Source organism: Armigeres subalbatus, chromosome 3, assembly GCF_024139115.2.
Source record: "Armigeres subalbatus isolate Guangzhou_Male chromosome 3, GZ_Asu_2, whole genome shotgun sequence".
NCBI classification, from domain to species: domain Eukaryota; kingdom Metazoa; phylum Arthropoda; class Insecta; order Diptera; family Culicidae; genus Armigeres; species Armigeres subalbatus.
Genome location: NC_085141.1, coordinates 266,161,866 through 266,168,947, shown reverse-complemented (window position 1 = coordinate 266,168,947; position 7,082 = coordinate 266,161,866). Strand labels below are relative to the sequence as shown.

The following is a 7,082-nucleotide window of genomic DNA, read 5'->3' as shown; positions in this document are numbered from 1 at the left end:
GTTGAATCGGACGTTTGGCCAGAAACAGTTATTCGTCGAAATAGTTTGGCTGAAAATATCATAAGGCTGAAACAAAAATAGGCCAAAATCACTATCCAAACTGATCATATGGTCAAAAATTCAGCCGTTTGACCAGTTCGAACAAATGGCTGTTCTAGCAAATCCAGCCTTCTTCTTTCAGCCTTATAGGCAGACGCATTGATTTAACGAAAGCATCATCATCTTTGTGCCTTATACTGAGCAGACGCGTAGATTTAAAGAAAGATCATCTAATCTTTACCTTATACCGGACAGACGTTTATTTAACCTTCCGGTACTCATGTTCTGGATCATTTACGCAGCCCCGACGCTTGCAGTCCGGAAGGTTAAAGGCATCATCTCTCTACTCGCCTTATACCGGTGAATCTTTGCACGCTATATAAAGACATTATTTCTTTTTGCCTTATACCGGGCAGAGCTTAATTTGAAGAAAGCATCATCTCCTTTGTTTGTCTTATACTGTCTGAATCGTTAATTTAAGAAAGTATAAACACCAAACGCGTTCATTTGAAGAAGCATTAACTTTTCTTTTACCTTATACCGAGCAGACGCGTTCATTTATAGAAGGTATTATCTACTCTGTTCGCCTTATATCGGTAAACGCATTCATTAAGCCTTTCCTTCAACGGCTTTTTTTTTTAATATGTTAGGAACGAAAAAATGCCAGAATAAAAGTTATTTGGCATAGCTTAAAATAATGGAAAACGAATAAAAAAGTTACACATTGTTGAAAAAATTCGATGAAAAAATTTGAAGATGGGAAGGAACCTCTACGGACAGACGTTAATAGCAAGAAAGCATTATTTTCTCTCTTACTCAATGTAGAATAGCCCTTTCTAATATAATAATCGCGTAGAATGGCAGTTAATTACATGGAAATAAAAGAATCTTTATTGCGTTTTCATTAGAACCTCTAAAATTTTTTTATTCTTTGCAAATGTTTTCGTTTCGATTCACCGGTATCTGTTTTGACATGTTTTCAATGGCCTTTCGAGATCTATGCAGGGAGTAATGGCATTCAGGAGTAGTGGCGCAATTTGTAGATGAACCTTGAGAATGGCTAACATCAATCGCAAAAGGTCAAAATTGACAACGATTTTCAAGATCAAATAATTGTTAAATTAACATTTCACATGGATGGAGAATTTCACATTAATGGAGTAAATTCTTTCGAACATAATCGACCATTTTTTTGTTTCCTTTATCATTTTCAGGACAATAAAATACATCAACATTTGTTTCCACTTTTCTAAAGTGATAGTTAGGCTCCAAGGCTATTTACTAGGAGATGGTTTGAGTAGTTCAGTCTCGCCCTATTTTCACTATAAAGCCGTTACTCAATCTGAAAATAAGCGTAAACATTGCTATTAGCGAATACAGTTCGACCCACCTCCCAAGTAACACGGTTTGTTGTATGACTTAAAAATACATTTTCAGAACATATAGTTTGTTACGTTTTGGTATAAAAACCAGCTCTCATTACTTTCACCAAAACAGCGCAAAAATTATCGATATTTTCAACATCTTCCAGTCAACCTTTGTTTTAATTATACATTACAAGACTAAACTTTAGTACTAATGATGTCTTCAATGACCGACTCTCAACATGGTTCTGTCACATTGATACCAAAATGAAAATGTTGACCAACGTTCAAAGAATAATTCTTCAAAAACGAATGAAACAAGCATGTATGAAATGATGAATACCATTTAATAATATTAATAAAAATATACATACTGAATAAATAAATCAAATTTGTTTCAAGTCTCGTCGAAACATCATATGCGGCTCATACTGTTCATTTAACTTTTCATTTTACTTCCCTAAGTTCATGCGCGCAATGATTGGAGAAAAATTTAACTAAGAGTATATTTTTTACAATTGATATGTAAACAATTTCTGAATCTGCAAGAGAAAATGAGTATGGCGAGTTCTTGATAAACAACAAGGTCGACGAAGAACGTTCATTGCGTTGTTTTTAAAACATGTTGAAATTACGTTCAAAATGCATATTTTAGCTAAAACTGCTGCCATTGGGATATATATTCTGACAAAACACATGTCAAAAAGTGAACATGTTATGCCTTGATTCAAAAATCTTCCTTAGACATGTTTTATGTCGATGAGATAAACGATACATATCAAATAACCAAACAAATGTCAAAAAACAACAGGTTATCAGCAAGTTGTAAGAATAGTATAGAAACACCTTCAATAATCAAATTGCTGTATGTTTTAAAAAACCTTTCTAGCTTTCCTTGAACACAACATGTTTTTTTCATTTTCCCGACCATTATTCAACATTATTATTGATCTTCTTAATTACGATGTTTTCAGGTGTTACTTGGGCTACCACCTAAATTTCCTTACCATCACTTGACGGTCGTGCATACTCGGAGAGTACTCCAGAAAAGCTCGACGCCTTCTTTAAACTTTCTTTCAACGTCTGAAAAGCGCGCCCTGCTCGTCGTTATTCTTCTGCTCCCGTACCGTTAATAATTTAATAAACTAAATTCTTACAGCTCGTCACAGCCAATTCGCTAAACATCCAAATTGCACCTGGTGGTGCTCACGTACGGCTCCTCCACCAGAATCTCCTTCCTCGTCCGTCATGCGCCCGAACGCGTCGTAGCGAAACCATCGACGACGTGCATCTTATCCACCATCTTCTCTTCCACCGTGTCATTGGTCCTCACCTGCTCTGCTCGGTTCATGTACTCGATTTTTTACTCTGAAGTGCTGCTTCCGCTTGGGATCTTTCGCTGGTGGTGGATTTGATATTGTTTTTCTTTGTAATGATGAAACACTTGTGACTGCCTTTTGATTCCTTGAGTGAACCTCGATTCCATCCTCGTACAGTTTGAGTGACTCCAGCTTACGGCCGTTCTATCGTATTCGTTTGCTCTGGTGAGCAGAGTGATACCATTGAGCCATTGGGAAACTTATTGAAATTTGAAAATAACATTCGTTTCCAAACGGATCAATCAATGAAACATTCAGGAATATAGGTAAGAGCAGATTGATTGTTTATTATTTCGTTCCCTCACGGATCTGCTCTACTGATTTCCAATAAGACTCAGCTGGATGAAACGTCAAAAGTGCTCGATTCGCTTGAAGCAATTGCTTTGAAACGACGATGTGGAACGGAATGAAAAGTGAAACCCTACCGAAAAGAATGATTTTTAACGGCGCGTGCGCTCTGGTAGAACGGGAATAATTAAATAGGAAAACATTTTACGATTTTCGGAATCGTGGCAGTTTTGGTATTTTGCAGTCCGTCTGCATCTGAAAACATTATGATTCCTATCAATAAAGATCCCGACCAGTTAGTCTAACAATTTTATACAAATTATCAATATTGTACAAATAACAAAACTTAAAATTTTATTATAATTCTCTATCAAAGATGGATGAAGAAAATTTCTGATCGTCCTTATGATTTATAACATAATGTGTTATGTTTTTTTTACGAAATATAATTGCTACATTTTTTGGTAGATAGGAATTGGAAAAAAAGAGGTACCACCTTCAAGTATAACTTGAACCTACATTCAAATTGAACAGCTGGACAAAATTAATTGCCTACATTATGGATAATCATAATCTTTTCAATAACATAATTTGTTATAGTATAAGCTATTTCACACACTTTTATATAACACATTGAGTTATATTTTTTGTTCAATTGATAACATATTTAGTAATATTTTGATTAAAACTAGAGAGATTTTTTTTTACAATTTTGTTATTTTAACTACTAATGGTAAACATACTTTATATAAAAAATCTGTAACAGAAGACTAAGTTCTGATATAAATCTATTTACTATCTACTGGTCAGGATGCTAGTTTTGATATTTAGATTATTTTCTGTTCTGTGGCTCTAAATTCCAATTGGAACTAGGCTGCTTTTTCAGCTTAGTACAGTCAAACCTCCAGAGTCGATGTTCATGAATCGTATCGACTCATGGAAACCACACGACCAGTAGGTGGTAACAAATTTATATCAGAGCTTGTTATTCTGTTGCACATTTTTTATGCGTTGTTATAAAACATGTACCATTAGTAGTTAAATAACAAGTTAACAAAATCTCTTTAGTTTAACAAAAAATATTACTAAATGTTTTTATTGACAAAAATATAACTCGTTGTGTTACATAAATAGAATGAAAATGCCTAGTACTGCAACAATTCTTGAAAAGATTATGATTATCCTTAATGTAGGCAATTAACTTTGTCAGCTGGTTTCAGCAGATGATTCAAGTTATACTGAAGATTGGTACCTTCGTTTTGTTTCCCAATTCGTATCTACCAAAAATGTAGGCAATTTTTTTTTCGTAAAATAACACATTCTTATAATCATGTTATGACGATCCTGAAATTCTCTTCCTCCATCTAGGAAGAGATTTTATAACAAATATTACAAATTTGTTATTTATAACATATTGATATATTGATAAAATTTTGTAGACTAACTGGTCCGGGTATACCCTATAAAAAATATTTTCTGGCTCTCTGATGGTCCTTCAACAGATTCCCCAAGGTTTCCTATTCCACATCTCGATATTTCTGAGTCGTGGTCACTTCAATTGACTCATGAGGTTTGACTGTATAATATTAGCATTTCCTGGTTTAATTGCTGTAATCAGGTAAAACTATGTTCGATTTCCGCAATATAATTCAATAATAGTTCTCAGATTCCTCCCCATACATCCTCGGAATTTTACGCTATCTTAAACAGTGGAAAATGACTCCTGTTTGAGCGAATATATGGTAAAGCGTCCGACTTAGCGTACACGGCTTCACTGGAGCGGACGTGCACGATCTTCTTGATACTGCGGATGAGCGTTTATCATCAATCTCGTTGGGGGCATCTATTTTTTCGCGCTTGATCGTTCGATAAACTTGTTCATGCTTTAATATTAAAACAGTTTTGTCTCTCTTTTATCTTTTCGTTATGTAATGAAGGCTTTCGCAAACTGTAAAACTGTATATCAGTCGGCCAAATGTGGTTACTTTTCAAAGCGTTTCCGTTTATGTTTAAAATCATTCTGAAAATTCAACAAAGTATCACGATTTGATTTCAATGCTCACTGAAATCACGTATTATTTGTTTTCCGACAAAGTGAAGATGCCGTCAAGAGTTTTTGAAATTTGTTTTGGTTTGTTTCCAACAACAAAACCACTAACAAATTCATCATAATACGCATTACTCTCAAATAATCTACCAACATGGATCAATAGTTTTTTTCGGCTGCATGCTGTTGAAATGAAATTTAAGGAATCAATAGTTTGTCTATTACCTGTAATAACTTCGCAATCTACCGTTCGTTTGCCAAACAGATTGAGCTTTCGTCAAGTAGAATCAATTTTAAAGCACAATTATACGGTAGGGCAAACAGAGAAATATTATCGTATATATTATCGCTGAAAATGCCTTTGTTCAATGATCTCCAGATTCAGTAATTTATTATCGCATTTGAAATTGACAACACTAGTTTTCGGCCGGGCTAGTAACTCGGATTCACGTAATGAGGACTGACATATGGATTATAGAAAATATAATCATGGTTGAAGACGAAATATTGTTTGGTGTTAACATGTTAAGACGTATAGAATTTTGCCCAGCCTAAATAATTGAAAAGTTGACATAACGGGTAACGTAGTTCGGGTACCCAAGTTTCCGATGTTGAGCAAGACGTGATCTATTGGAAAGTAAGTAAGAATTTGATTTATGAAGGTATAAAGGCTCAAACCTTAGCCTATTATGCTGGTTGAGCACATTTATCAATTTAAATATTCATATATTTGAATCTAACTGAATTTGCCACCAAACGGCTTTCTTACTTTTGATTATTAGACAAAGTATTCAAAAACAACAATAATGGTATTATTTAATCCATCAAAAGTTTCGTGAGAAATGGACTTTAGGTTCGGCCAATTTCCTAACCTCGGCTCTAGTGTTGGATGCTTTTCGGCCCATAATATGTTGGTGCATTATTCACTTAAATCTTTGTATAAGCCGTAAGGAGCAATTATAATGTCTGCTTCAAGGGAAAATCGTAAGTCGAATTTTGGCAACGAGTGTTCTATTATGGTTCAAAAAAGTTTTGGTAAATTGTTTCACTATACTAATAGAAAGATGAATTTAACATGATATAAAAATTGTGGATTGTTATCGTTCATCTAATGTGCGAAATTAGTAAGTCCATTCCAAAAACTACTTTATTGGGCACTACTACTACTAAACTACTAAACTACTTTATTGGGCTTTATTAAGAAAAATCTCTTGCACTGCCTGCCTACTTAATATAATATAAATAAATGCGTAATATAAATAAAGTCGGCTTGATACACTTTTTCAAAGAATCCTTGATAAATATTGTTGAATTATTGATTAATCTGCATGATGAGCCAACGTTACATCCAGGCCTAACATTACATCCCGTTACCATAAGTCCCTACCCATAAGTCTTAAATACAACGATTGGTAAATAAGGTTGTTGAATAGATCGAAACTGTATGATTAATAAACGAGGAAGTTTATTCAAAATTTATTGCCTATGTTCAGGGTATTAAGCTGAGAGTGGAAATAAGTTAGGGTCTGTTCTGGAATTACATAAGCCTCTGGGAGGAGGGGGATTCAACTTGCGTTATTTTTACACTAAAAGGTGGGGAGGGAAATGGTACTACCAAATTTACACAAACGCGATTAAAATTTATTTGATTCTTTTTTAATCACTAGGTAAAATGATATATTTTGGACAGTACATATTTTGGACAAGCCTGAGCTAACTAATCAATTTTAGATAATGTGTGGAAAATTTTTATCAAAGTATGATCATTCATACTTTACCTCAATCAGCGGCTCTGAGTGAGAATTCACAAATCAACTGTTACTGCTTAAAATTATCTAAATGTAAAGCTATCTACCAAAGTGCCTGCTGGATGCCAGTATGCAGGAGAATAGCATTATAAGTTCTTCGTAACATGCACCTGAAACACGTTTAAATTGTTCAAACAGCAATCTTAGTAACTTCTAG

General features: G+C 34.3%; 1 pseudogene; it reads right to left on the bottom strand.

Moving 5' to 3' along the window:
* Nucleotides 1-1,191: 1,191 nt before the first annotated feature.
* The window catches only part of LOC134222450 (MIT domain-containing protein 1-like), a 6,337-nt pseudogene continuing 446 nt past the window's right edge, over nt 1,192-7,082 (bottom strand).